Below are 14763 nucleotides of genomic sequence, written 5' to 3'. Positions count from 1 at the left end.
CCATCCTTAGTCTAGGGACTCTGCCTGTTTAGTCCACTTTAAGCAAGTATCCTGCTGGATCAGTTTAGCAAAAATCTCCCATCCTTGGTATCTGATCAAATGGCCTGCCTTTTAAAATAACCCTGTCAAGTCAGTGTAGCCAGAATTCTCCTTACCTCTGATATTTCCTTTCAGTAATTTTCCATCCACTGACACCCACTCTGCTCCTTGGCTATAGATACCCACTGCCCTTATTGGAGTTAGAGTTGGGCCCAATCTCTCTCTCCCACTGCAGCCCCCAGTGCAGTCGTCCCTGAACAAAGTCTTCTTTATTGTCTCATCAAATGTCATCCATAATTTTTTCTTTAACGTAGTCCAAAATACTAGCTATTAGAATGAAAAGAACCTTGAAAAGCTTTATTAAGGATGTTGGTATTTCAACTAATTTTGCAACCCACAATGTACTAGAATTGATTCAGTGATGCTAGACTTTTTTAATATTGAGAAGCAATTTGCTGCTGGTTAAGTACTGACTCTTGTGCCAGAAAGCCTGGGATTAAATTTTGGCTCAGGTACTTACTTACTGTGGCACTTTTGGGCAAATTGCTTAACTGTTGCGTGCCTGCATTTCCTCACCTATTTGTTGATGTTAATATTACCTATTTAATTGGATTGCTTTGAGGATTAAATGAATTAATATATGTAAAACACTTAAAACAGTGCCTGTGTAGAGTAAATACTATTTAGGTGTTAGCTGCTATTATTATTATTACTACTTACATTGACTCTTATCTTTCCTGAGATTTCAGACTCCTAGAAATCAGGGAGATCTGCAGTGTGGATATATGGTTGTGGAAACTCTCTGAATCCTGGAATATCAGCTGAGAGATTGATGAGGGCATTATAGGTTGGCTCAGTTCATCAGCATTAGGCTTTGAGGTCATTTGTACTCTATTGCCCCCTCAGTACTTTAAAGGTTTCTTTTGAGCTTGATAATCTCTATTAAAAATGTCCACATCAAGTGTTTCTGACACCTAATAAAATTAATTCATTAGATAAAAGTATAAATATTTTCTGTTACAAATAATTTTTGATAACAAAAAAAGAAAAAGATATCCAAATCTATTCAGAGTGAGCAAACTGTATTTGCAACATGCTGTATATTGTGATACATTACAATCCACTGGTAGGTTTGATTAGGTTGAACCACATGAAGTTGCCCATAATCAATCATTTTTGACTCACAAAAATGACAGATCTTTTCAAATTGTTAAACCTAGTATTTCCTGAAATTTACTAGACAAAGAATATATGCTTTTATTTTTTCTTATTCATATTCTACACTATTCTTTTTTTGTCAGTTAAAATAACTAAGAAATGATGTGGACAGATAAGGTCAACAACAGCAAACAAAATTATTCTTATATGAAATAACACTCTGGAACTGGTAATCTCCTCTTTGTCTTTGCCTTTAACCTCTAATACTTTCCCTTGCTCCCTGCTGTGATGTTGTGGTAAGCCGGCTGGCCTGACATGTAGCCACACAGACTTTTTCCCTACCAACTTTGCATATATTAGCAACCAAATGCTGTGCCTTTGTTTAGAATATTGCTTTTTTAAGTATGCTTGGAAAGATTTTCTGGCAGGGCAACCTTATTCTTCAGAAGCTTAAATGGCTTGAATATACTAATTAACGAAACACCAAATTGTTTGTCTGATTTACTGCTCAATGTCTTTTGTAATGATTTGCTGGATTTGCTAAAATTCAGAAGGTTCCACTTATTAAAAACCAATAGCAGCTCCAATTATTTTGCTGGTCATCTGCAATCTGGTGATCTGCAATCATTATTTCACTTTCTGAGACCCACGAAAAATATAAATAATATCTTCAAATTTTATTTTTGAATAGCTCTTTAAAGATATATAATATATATAATAATGTATAACATATAATGTATATATGATATAATGAAACATATACATTTTAGTGTGGTATATCATTTTACTTTTCACTTTAGTTTGAAAAGAGTAAGATGAAAGCAACCATGCTTTCAAAATAAAACAGAAGCCTGGGCAAGATAGTGAGACCCCATTTCTAAAAAAGTTAAAAAAAAAATTAGCCAGGTAGGGTGGTGTACATTGTAGCCCCAGCTACTCAGGAGGCTGAGGTGGATCACTTGAAACCAGGAGGTTGAGGCTGCAGTGAGCCATGACAGCACCACTGCACACTAGCTTGGGTGACAGAGTAAGACCGTGTCTCCAGAAAACCCCAAAAAACAAACGAACAAAAACCCAAAACAGAATTGCTTTAATATATGGATAGAAAAATAATCCAATGTAAGTCACACATCTATATGTAATTAAATAGACTTGATATAAGTTTAAGTCTCTTCAGCAGAACATTGACTTTAAAAAATTAGGTCTCTATTAGCAAGAGCTATTAATAACAGCAGGAAGCATGGAGAAAATATTGCTCTAGCCTGTTCTGTGTCTTAGGCAGCTTTAAAGGTTAAAATGAAAGGCTTTTTGATGGGAAGGGAAAGTCTTCATTCCAGATTGCTCCAAAAGGAAAAAGTGAGCATTCATAGAAAGATATGGTCTGGAGGCAGTGATCACTTGGAACAATAATACAGAACTTAACACTATGAGTAAATCACAAATCCAACTAAAATCACCAGTATTTTCCCAACTCCAATCTATTCTTCATGCCCACAGCAATAGGATTTTTTCAAAATATGAAACTGAGCATAGTATCTGCCATTTATAAAGACTCAATAGCTTTATGTTATTCTTGAACTTAAAAATATATTCACATGGTCTTATACAGCTAGTATTGTTACAGTAGGTAGCTAGTCAGACACGAGCAGGGCAGGAGAGGGCCCCCCACCCCCAACCAAGAATGTCAGGCAACCATCAGGTGATCGTCAGGCAGATGGTCTGTCTCCCTAAAATAATAATTGGTCACAGCTGGTGCCAGGGAAAGGCAGTCTCCCAATAGATAAAAACACCTGAAACTGGTGGTCAGCAGCTTTCTGGTAAGCTCTCAGGAGTTAGGCAAGTGGGGGCAAGCATATACACTAAGAGGCAAAATGGCGGTGTTTAACTGGTATATGACCTTCTAAGAACACTAGATCGGTAAGGAAAGAATGCCTCAAGTGAGCACATGTACAACTCTGGTAAATACACTATGCATACAGCCCCTCCCAAGTGCTGGTAGGCCACTGCTCAGGAGGACAGCCCACCCCAAGGGAAGAATCAGGGGAAAAGGGACGTAATTCCCCCAGAAACATGCCAACATATAAAATCCCAAGTCAAAGGTCAAACCATGCACTTGATCTGTCAAATCACCTGTGTGGCCCGCTTCCAAGTGTACTTTACTTTGTTTCCTTCCTGCTCGAAAGCTGTTTAATAAACTTTCACCCCTGCTCTAAAACTTGCCTCAGTCTCTCACTCTGCCCTGCTGAATTCTTTCTTCTGAGGAGGTAAGAACTGAGGTTGTTGCAAACCCATACGGATTCACCACTGCTAACAGTATGATTCAGTTACTTAATTCCTCTAACAACTTCCTATCCATGGACACTCTTCACCAGTTACTTCACTTGATCTTCCAGACACACTGTCCCTTTACTCCCTGGTACCTTCTATGTCCCTTCTAGCTACACAGGCTCCTGCTATGCTTTTCTGGCTAGAATGTGCTTTCTTTCCTTCTTGACTCAGTTAACTGATATTCTACTGGCAATTAACGATAAGATAGTTTGGTTTATTGCGATATTGGCTTATGAATGAAGTACTTTGGGGGTACAGAGGTGTCCCTCCATCTTAGTTACCAGCAATAGAACCCAACTTGTAATTTCAGCAGAAAATACATTTATTAAAGGATATGAAGCACCTCACAGAATTCTTCAGGATGCTATAGAAACAGCTTTGGAAGTTACCCAACCAGGAAAGGAGCGTGCAGCATGCAATGCTACTGTCTGGAAGCTGCAAGATATATGTTGCCACTATAATAACTTTTCTGTTATATTTGGAAACTGGAAGTAGCTGCTACTGCTGCTTCAGAAATGAAGACTCCAGAAATGGAGTCTGTAGTCTACGTTTTTTTCATGTCTCTAATTTTTGTTTCAAAGTCTGTGGTGAGTATGCCTGATTGGCAGTCCTGTTTATGGACTTATGCCCAATGTGTAAGAGAGGCTGGGAGAGTAAGTAGTAGGCATTTTAAGCTTGTAAGATAGAAAATATCTCTGATTCAGAATGTAGGGTACTCCCTAAACCCAGAAAGAGAGCTCTAATACTAATTATCCAAGAATAACAAATATCCGCTAGCTGAGGAATACAGACAGAATTGAGAAAAACTTTTCAAGGAAGGTAATATTTTAGTTGTGTTTAGGTTTTTTTTTTTTTTTTTTTTCCTACTTTTTGTTAAGCAAGACTTTGTCAAGCAAAGTCTTGATGATAGGGAGGCCAATGCAGGAAAAGAAGAGAGAATAGCATTGGTTCTTAAGCAGCTTTAGAATCAAATGAAGAGCTTTATAAAAAACAATCCTCATGGCCAGTGCAATGGCTCATGTCTGTAATCCCAGCACTTTGGGAGGCCAAGGCGGGTGGATTGTATGTCAGGAGTTTGAGACGAGCCTAGACAACATGATGAAACGCTGTCTCTACTAAAAAATACAAAAAATTAGCTGGGCGTGGTGATGGGCACCTGTAATCCCAGCTACTTGGGAAGCTGAGGTGGGAGAATTGCTTGAACCTGGGAGGCGGAGGTTATAGTGAGCTGAGATCGTGCCACTGCACTCCGGCCTGGGCAACAAGAGTGAAACTCCATCTTAAAAAAAAAAAAAACAAAAAAACCCCGAAACGTAGTCACTTATTTTATAGGTGTGGAGTGGGTCCTTGATATCTCTGATATCTCATATTACTATCAGGATATTCTGTGACAATCATTTGGTTAAGTATCTGTGAAAGCACAAGCACTGACACATAAAATAGATGGTCTGCTTAAGAGAAAGCAGTAAGTATAAGTGGCGCTCAGGGAGATCAGAGATGAGGCAAGAAAGCAAACTATAGCAAATATAAAAGGTTATGATTGACTTCCTGAAGCATTTAAAGTGTATTTTACAGGCCCTCAGATATTTTTGAAAATGGAGATCACACATAATAGAAACTTGTTAACTCTGCATGTGGGTAAAACATAACATGACACTTCAGTGAACAAAATAGGAAACGACTAGATATCAGTTATCAAAACAAAACAAAATACCCAAGGAAATGGAATAAAACTGAGCCTTTTATATATCTTGTATGCAGGTACCTGAAGGTTTAATTAAGCAATAGATCCAGAAGGTCGGTCCTTCATTTTGTCAGGTAAATTAGAATAGAGCATTAGTAGTCAGTGAACATTTGGACAGAATAGAGGGTTGCAGGAGCAAAGAAGAACTCTTAAAGTTCCAAACAACTTTAGACTAAGTTCTTTAAAAAAAGTTATTTAGGCCAGGCATGGTGGCTCATTCCTGTAATCCCAGCACTTTGGGAGGCTGGATCACATGAGGCAGGTGGATCACATGAGGCAGGTGGATTACATGAGGCCAGGAGTTCAAGGCCATTCTGACCAACATGGAGAAATCCTGTCTCTACTAAAAATACAGAAATTAGCCAGGTGTGGTGGTGCATGCCTGGAATCCCAGCTACTCAGGAGCCTGAGGCAGAAGAATCGCTTGAACCCGGGAGGCAGAGGTTGCAGAGAGTCAGATCATGCCACTGCACTCCAGCCTGGGTGACAGAGCAAGACTCTGTTTCCAAAAAAAAAAAAAAAAAAAAAAAGAAAAAGAAAAAGAAAAAGTTCTTTAAACAGAGGACAAAACAAAGCCCACCTTCTGCCGGGAGGTTCTGGGAAGAAACCGCTAGAGAAGAAAAAGGGCCTGGCGTGGCCCGGCATATCCTGGGTTAACTGGGGGACCATCAAGGATGGGGAAAGGAGAAAGTTTCCCCATCCTTGCTTTGTCACACAGGGTTTGGAGGCAGTAGCATGACTACAACTGAGATTAGCTGTAACCCAGAATTGCTTATTCTCTTTCCTTGTATATGACCTATAGAATGCCATGTATATAAACAGGTGTACTTATGTTAGGTTGTGCCTATTCATACATGTTGGCACTAAGTCTATACATACAATATTGATATATGAGGATGTTGTAATTTATTGACATGCAGTGTACAAAGTGGTTTATGGCATGATGCCGATTTCTAGAGCTACAAGTAATATATTGAAAAATTATAAATCACACAGTAATAAAGTTCCTTCTGAGAAGAATAAGAGAGGTTTATGGGATAATGTCCAAAAGATAATAGCCCAGACTCACTTCTGGAATGGACGCAGAGTGAGGAGCTCCCCAGTGAAACAACCATAACTGGTAAAATATTTATAAAAATACAATCATTTAAAATCTCTGAAAATTGTCTCAAGGGCACACAGCCAATGAGGAAACATTTATGCAAGACAATTTCTTAACTCTTGGGAAGAACAATGAGAATCACTGGCACTTGAGTCACAACCCACTCCCTTCCTCACTCCCACTCACCAGCTCAGCAGGACAGAGGCTCCACTACAGGCAGGTGTGGTCAAGATTACAGGGCTCCCCTTCTCCCCACCTCCCAGCCAAGGGCTCTGATATCTTCCACAGAGAGGCAAGCCATCAACATTTCTCATGACCCCAGCTATGTATTGCAGATGTAAAATTCCACTCAAGTACAGTTGGGAGGCCAGGGGTTCCCTTTCTGCACCAAGACCTTATCTGTAGAGCAAAAGTTCTTCTACTCCAGGTGAGGTAGACTAAGAACACTGGAGCTTAAAGCATCCATGCCCCGGCTCACCCTTAGGGCACAGGTTCCATGCTGGGAGAAGCAAGTCAAGAGATTAGAGGCTACTCCTCTGCACACTGCTCTGCTCATAAAACAGGTTTACCACTGCATGAAAAGTGGGCTGCTGTTCCTAACCGCTAGTAGTTCCAAGATTTTGCCCAGGGGGAGGAGAATGTCATAAGAACAGAGAACTCCAAAGCTCTCCCCAAGAGAACTGACTTTATCGAGAATAGAGTGTGGGAGAGTTCAAGCCCAAGAGTGCTTGAACAATGAAGATTTTGATGGTAAGCAAGAGGAGGCTAGTATCTCCATGAGAGAAATAAGCTAAGTAGTAGGTCATTTCAGTGAATAATAGGAAATGACTGGATATCAGTTATTAAACAAAACCGAAAAACACGCCCAAGAACATGAAGGTATTTGCCAGAGAGAATCAAAGAGACAGCTAAGAACAATCCTCCTGGCTTCAGAATAAACTTCAAAGAATGGCCTCAAAATTAGTTCAGTATAGGGGACAGAATTTAATTGGAACAGACTGTAGAGCAATTTGTTCCCTGGGGTATTATTGGAAACAACAGAGCATTACCCCAGCAATTACTAGAGCTTAACGGGTAGGTATGATACCAATAGAGGCAAACAGCATAACAGATCAGGGAAAGAGACAGTCAAAGGGAGTCTGTCATAGCTACTGTCATCCCAGGAGGACTATATGCATGGGAAACACTTGTGTTCTGAAGAGAAACATCAGAAGCTTCACATAGGTGGTGAATAGACTTTGTTAAAATAGTCCAGGAAAGTCATTAAATGAATAAAGAGGCCAACAACAATGAGTACTGAGGACTAATATTCAGAATTGCTACAATATGCTATCTAGAAAGTCCAGTTTTCAATAAAATATTATAAGATATGCAAAGAGGCCAGACACGGTAACTCACACCTGTAAATCCCAGCACATTAGGAGGCTGAGGTGGGCAGATCACTTGAAGTCAGGAGTTCCAGACCAGCCTGGCCAACATGGTGAAACCCTGTTTCTACTAAAAGTACAAAAAATAAAAATAATTAGTCGGGCGTGGTGGCAGGTGCCTGTAATCACAGCTATTTGGAAGGCTGAGGCACAAGAATTGCTTGAACCCGGGATGTGGAGGTTGCAGTGAGCCGAGACTGTGCCGCTGTACTCCAGTCCAGCCTGGGCGACAGAGCGAGACTCCATCTCCAAAAAAAAAAAAAAGAGAGAGAGAGAGAGAGACATGCAAAGAAACAAGAAAGTTCAGCTCATACACAGGAAAAAAATAGTGAACACAAACTGCCTGTGAGAGGACCCAGATTTCAGACTAAACAAAGATTTTAAAGGAGCCATTATAAATATGATATATTTGAAGAACTAAAGCAAACTATGCTTAAAGAACAAAAGGAAAGTATGAGTATAAAATTTTAACAGATATATAATATTAATAAAGAGACAGAAATTACAAAAAAAAATCGGGCAATTGTGGCTGGCCAGGTGTGGTGTGTGGGTTTGTGGCCTGTGCTTTGCAATGCAAGTGGGTGGCCTGGCTTCTCTCCTCCCCTGCCTCCATCTGGATCACGAGTGCCAGTGCTTCAGCATTAGAGAAAGAGATTGGCCCAGAACGGTTTCCAGTCAATGAGCACTATTTTGGGTTAGTCAATTTTGGGAATACCTGCAATGGGCACTTTTGGGTTAGTCAATTTGGGGAATATGTGCAATTTTGGGAATTCAGTACTTCATGCGCTTTATTTTTGTCATCCATTTCAGGAAAAAGTTCTAGCATACAAGACAACCTAGGAAGAAGGAAAATTTTAATGTGCTCAGCAACTGTCTTCCACAGTGTAGCCACACAGAAGGAAAAGGTTGAAGTAATATCTCCCGAGAAGTTCAAAACAAGATTACAGAAAGAAAATGAGCTTTTCCGGATGCAACAAGATGCCCATGGGTTCTTAAATTACTTACTAAATACAATTGCTGATATTTTATAAGAAGAGAGAAGGCAGGATAAACAAAATGGTCACTTACCAAATGGTAATATTGATACAGAAAATAACAACAGCACACCAGACCCAATGTAGTGCATGAAATTTTTCAGAAAACATTAACTAATGAAACCAGATGTATTACTTGTGAAACTACAGGAGCAAAGATGAAGATTTTAAAGAACTTCCTGTGATGTAGAACAAAATACATCAGTTATTCACTGTTTAAGGGTTTTTAGCAACACAGAAACTCTATGAAGTGAATACAAACATTACTGTGAAGAATGTTGTAGCAAACAGGAAGCACATGAATGAAAGTTTAAAAACCACCCATGATTATAGCTCTACATCTGAAAAGATTTAAATATATGGATTAAATTCACGGATGTACGAAACTTTCTTACTAGGTAGTTTTTTGTTTGGAACTTTGTCTGTGTAACACTTCAGAGGATGCAACCAATCCAGACAGAATGCATGACCTTGTTGCTATTATGATTCACTGTGGAAGTGGTCACAGGTGAGGCCATTATATTGTAATAGTTAAGAATCAAGATTTCTGCTTGTCCTTTGATGACACTGTAGAAAAAAATGAATGTACAAATTACTGAAGAATTCTATATATTGACCCCAGATATCGCAAAGAACTCCGAGTCTGGTTACATTCTGTTCTATTAGTCTCAGAACTGAGTGGAGACCGTGAGCAGGACATACTTTCTGCCTTATTTCTCCTCTGGTTATTTTGGAGAGAATCAATCACTAATTTTTCAAGAAAATAGAAATGCAGGAAGGTCAAAAGCCACTAATACTCTTCGCACACAATAAAGCAAAGGATTTTGATGATATGCATTTTGAAAAAAGAGAAAGGTGGAAATTCTGGATGGAAATAAATATATAATATAATTAAGTAAGAAATTCACTAGAGGGGCACGGTCATAGATTTCAGTTGGCAGAATAAAGAATCAGTGAACACGATGATAGATTGATAGAGATTATGTAATGAAAACACAGAGAAAAATGAATGTAGTAAACAACAGAGCCTCAGAGAAATATAGGACACCACTAAACACAGCAGCATATGCATAAGAGGGGTACCAGAAGGAGATGAGAGAAAGAAACAAAATAATACTCAAAGAAAGAATGGCTGGAAACTTCCAAAATTTGATGAAAATTCATTAATTGACCTATTGAAGAAGCTCAACAAATTCCTAGTAGGATGAGGACAGAGAGAATCATACTCAGATACATCAAAGTGAAAATGTTCAAGGGAGAGAAAATTTTGAATGCAGTAAGAGAAAAATACTTCCTCACATACAAGGGAAGCTCAAAAAGATCAGTGGCTGACTTCTCATCAGAAACAATGGAGACCAGAAGGCAGTGGGATGATATAAACAAAGTGCTGACGGGAAAACAAAACCCCAAAACTTGTTACTTAAAAATTTTAATTCTGGGCTGGACATGGTGGCTCACGTCTGTAATCCCAACACGTTGGGAGGCCGAGGTGTGTGGATCACTGGAGGCCAGGAGTTCAAGACCAGCTTGGGCAACATAGTGAAACCCTGTCTCTACTAAAAATACAAAAAAATCATCTGGGTCTGGTGGTATGTAGCTGTAATATCAGCTACCTGGGAGGCTGAGGCACGAGAATCCCTTGAACCCAGGAGGTGGAGGTTGCAGTGAGCCGAGATCACACTGCTGCACTCCAGCCTGGGTGACGGAGCCAGCTGTATCTAAAAAAAAAAAAAAAAAAAAAAAATTCATTCTGGCAAAACTCTATTTCAAAAAGGAAGGTGAAATAAGTATGTTCCCAAGGAAACTGAAACTGAGAAAATTTATTGATAACACATCTATCTACATTATAAGAAACACTAAAGAAACTTCTTCAAGAATCCAGTTGATAATTTGACATCAAGAAAACGAAAAGGGGCAGCACAAGTAAAAGTAATTATAAAAGATACAACGAATGCATACTTCATCTCCTTCTTTCCTTGACTGAAAAAGAAATTGTACAAAACAATATTTAGGATAAAGTACTGTTGGGCCTATCACATACATAAATATATTTGACAAGAATAACATAAAGGAGCACAGAATAAGCATGTGACAAAATCTAACACCTCTTCATGTTAAAAATATTCAACAAACAAGAAGTAGAAGAGCACTTTCTCACCCATTAAAGGGCAGTTATGGAAAATCCACAGTTCATATCATACTTAATGGTGAATGAATGCATGTTTCCCCCCCAGATCAGGAACAAAAAATATCTAGTCTTGCCACTTCTATTCAACATTATGCTGGAAGTTCTAGCCAAAGAAACTAGACAAGAAAATGAAATAAAAGGCACACAGATTGGGAAAGAGTAAGATAGAGGTAAGACTACCTCTATTTAAGATGATATGATCTTTTTTAAAAGAATTTTTGTAGGTACATAGTAGGTGTATGTATTTACGGGGTACATGAGATGTTTTGATACAGACATGCAATGTGAAATAAGCCCATCATGGAGACTGAGGTATCCATCCCCTCAGGCATTTATCCTTTGAGATATAAACCATTACATTCTTTAAGTTTAAAATATACAATTAAGTTATTATTAACTATAGTCACTCTATTGTGACTATAGATTTTATTCATTCTTTATAGTTTTTGTACCCATTAGCCATCCCCACCTCTCCCCCAATCCCCCTACTACCCTTCCCAGCCTCTGACAACCATAGCCTCCCAGGTAGTTGGGACTACAGACATGTGCCACTATGTCTGGATTTTTTTTTTTTTTTTTTTTTTTTTTTGTGAGGCAAAGTTTCACTATGTTGCCCAGGCTGGTCTCGAACTCCTGGGCTCAAGTGATCTGCCTGACCTCAGCTTCTCAAAGTGTTGGGATTAGAGTCATGAGCCACACTGTATCTGGCCAATTGTTTTGTTTGATTCCGCAAATGAGTGAGAGCATGCATTGTTTGTCTCTCTGCGCCTGGCTTATTTCACTTAGCATAATGGTAGCTCTATTTTTAGTTTTTAAAGGAACCTCTAGACTGTTGTACATAGTGGCTATACTAACTTGCACTCCCACCAACATTGTAGGAGGGTTCCCTTTTTTCCACATCCTAGCTAGCATTTGTTATTGCCTATATTTGGATATAAGCCATTTTAATTGGGGTGAGAGGATATCTCATTGTAGTCTTGATTTGCATTTCTGATGATTGATAGAGCACGCTTTCATATACCTGTTTGCTATTTGTATGTCTTCTTTTGAGAAATGTCTATTCAATCAAATCTTTTGCCCATTTTTAAATTGGATTGTTAGATTTTTGTCCTGTAAAGTTTCTGAGCTCCTTACATATTCTGGTTATTGATCCTTTGTCAGATAGATAGTGTGCAAATATTTTCTCCCATTCTGTTTGTTGTCTCTTCACTTTCTTGACTGTTTCCTTTGCTGTGCAGAAGCTTTTTAACTTAATGTGATCCCATTTGTCCATTTTTGCTATGGCTGCCTGTGCTCATGGAATGTTGCTCAAGAAATATTTGCCCAGATCAATGTCTTAGAGAGCTGCTCCAATGTTTTCTTGTAGTAATTTCATAGTTTGAGGTCTTAGGTGTAAGTCTTTAATGTATTTTGATTCGGTTTTTGTTTATGGTGAGAGATGGGGGTCTAGTTTCATTCTTTGCATATGAATATTGAGCTTTCCCAGCACCAATTATTGAAAAGACTATCTCTTCCCCCAGCGTATGCTTCTGATACTTTTGTCAAAAATGAGTTCACTGTATGTGTATGGATTTGTTTCTAGGTTTTTCAATTCTGTTCCATTGGTCTCTGTGTCTGTTTTTATGCCAATACCATGCTGTTTTGGTGTTTACATATATAAATCTGTAGTATATTTGAAGTCAGGTAATGTGATTTCTCCAGTTTTGTTCTTTTGCTTAGAACAGCTTTGGTTATTTTGGATTTTTTGTGATTCCATATAAATTTTAGGATTGTTTTTTCTATTTCTGTGAAGGATGTCACTGGTATTTTGATAGGCATTACACTGATTTTATACATAAGAAAGCCAAAGGAATGTTCTAAAAATCTACAAAAATTAACAAGTTCAGCAAGATTGCAGGATACAAGATCAATATACAAAAATCAATCATTTTCTTTTGGCATTGACTCAGTGTTAAAAAAATTGGTTATTTTCTCTAAACTGGCAATGAATAATCTGAAATGAAATAATAAAACAATTCCATCTAAAATTGTATTAAAAATTAAAATATTTGTGAATAAATTTAACAAAGGAAGAGTAAAATTACATTTTAAAAACTACAAAATATCAGTGAAAGAAATTAAAGACGTAAGTGAATACAAAGACATCTCACGTTCATGGATCTCAGCTCTACTGCTGTTAAGATGATAAAATTCTCCAAATTGATCTACTGATTCAATGTAATCTATCAAAATCCCAGCTGACTTCATTGCTAAAATTGGTAAGTTGATCTTAAAATTCACATGGAAATTGATGGAACGTAGAATAGCCCAAACACACCATTTTAAAAAACAGGAACAAAATTGGAGGACTCTTACTTCCTTATTTCAAACATATTAAAGCTACAGTGATTAAGATAGTGTGGTACCTACAAAAAGATAGATACGTACAGATCAAGGAAATAGACATGACAGATAAATAACAGCATGTATTGACAAAGATGTGGAGAAACTGAAACCCTCATACACTCTTGGTAGGACTGTAAATGGTGCAGCTGTTTTGGAAAACAGCCTAACAGTCTCTCAAATGTTAAACATAAAGTTAACATATGAGTCAGTAATTCTATGCCTAGATATATAACAAAGAGCAATGAAAATATATATTTACATAAAAACTTGTACACAAATATTTATAGTATTATTATTCACAATAGCTAAAAAGTAGAAACAACTCAAATATTCATCAATAGATGAATAAAATAAAAGGTGGTATATTCATAACTGAAATATTATTTGGTAATAGAAAAGAAAAAATTACTGATACATGCTACAATACTGATGAACATTAAAAATACTGCACTAAGTAAAACAAGGAAATGAGAAAATAATGAGCAGGGAAGAGCCTGGCGTGGTCACACTGAAAACATACAGTCATTAGGCTTAGTATTGATAAGCCAAGAGAAGGTCAGTAAAGGTATGAGGAGATTGATAATTTGTATTGAGGCCTGTTTCATCTAGAAGGATAAAGAGTCATGGCAGTGTAACAGTGAATTCGATCAGATGCCCAGTACTTTAAACTGCTCTAGTTCCCCTTTTTTATTCTGAAGTTCCTAAAACCTGTTAAAAGCCAGGAATCTCATTATTAAGAATCAGGAAGAAGTTGAATCCCTGAATAGACCAATAACAGCCTCTGAAATTGAGGCAATAATTAATAGCCTACCAACCAAAAAAAAGTCCAGGACCAGAGAGATTCACAGCCAAATTCTACCAGAGGTACAAGGAGGAGCTGGTACCGTTCCTTCTGAAATTATTCCAATCAATAGAAAAAGAGGGAATCCTCCCTAATTCATTTTATGAGGCCAACATCATCCTGATACCAAAGCCTGGCAGAGACACAAGAAAAAAAGAGAATTTTAGACCAATATACCTGAAGAACATCGATGCAAAAATCCTCAATAAAATACTGGGAAACTGAATCCAGCAGCACATCAAAAAGTTTATCCACCATGATCAAGTGGACTTCATTCCTGGGATGCAAGGCTAGTTCAACATATGCAAATCAATCAACATAATCCAGCATATAAACAGAACCAAAGACAAAAACCACATGATTATCTCAATAGATGCAGAAAAGGCCTTTGACAAAATTCAACAGCCCTTCATGCTAAAAACTCTCAATAAATTCGGTATTGATGGAGCGTATCTTAAAATAATAAGAGCTATTTATGACAAACCCACACCCAATATCATACTGAATGGGCAAAAAC

At 37.9% G+C, this 14763-nt stretch overlaps 1 protein-coding gene and 1 pseudogene across 7 annotated transcripts in view; one reads left to right on the top strand and one right to left on the bottom strand.

The window, feature by feature from the left end:
* MBD5 (methyl-CpG binding domain protein 5) overlaps positions 1-14763 on the bottom strand; it is a 493059-nt gene that overhangs the window by 192150 nt on the left and 286146 nt on the right. The window lies entirely within an intron of this gene.
* LOC103876233 lies at positions 6213-9510 on the top strand (annotated as a pseudogene).

This window comes from Papio anubis, chromosome 10, assembly GCF_008728515.1.
Source record: "Papio anubis isolate 15944 chromosome 10, Panubis1.0, whole genome shotgun sequence".
Classification (NCBI taxonomy): Eukaryota; Metazoa; Chordata; class Mammalia; order Primates; family Cercopithecidae; genus Papio; species Papio anubis.
The sequence above is the reverse complement of the archived record's forward strand: the minus strand, read 5'-3'. Positions and strand labels throughout refer to the sequence as shown.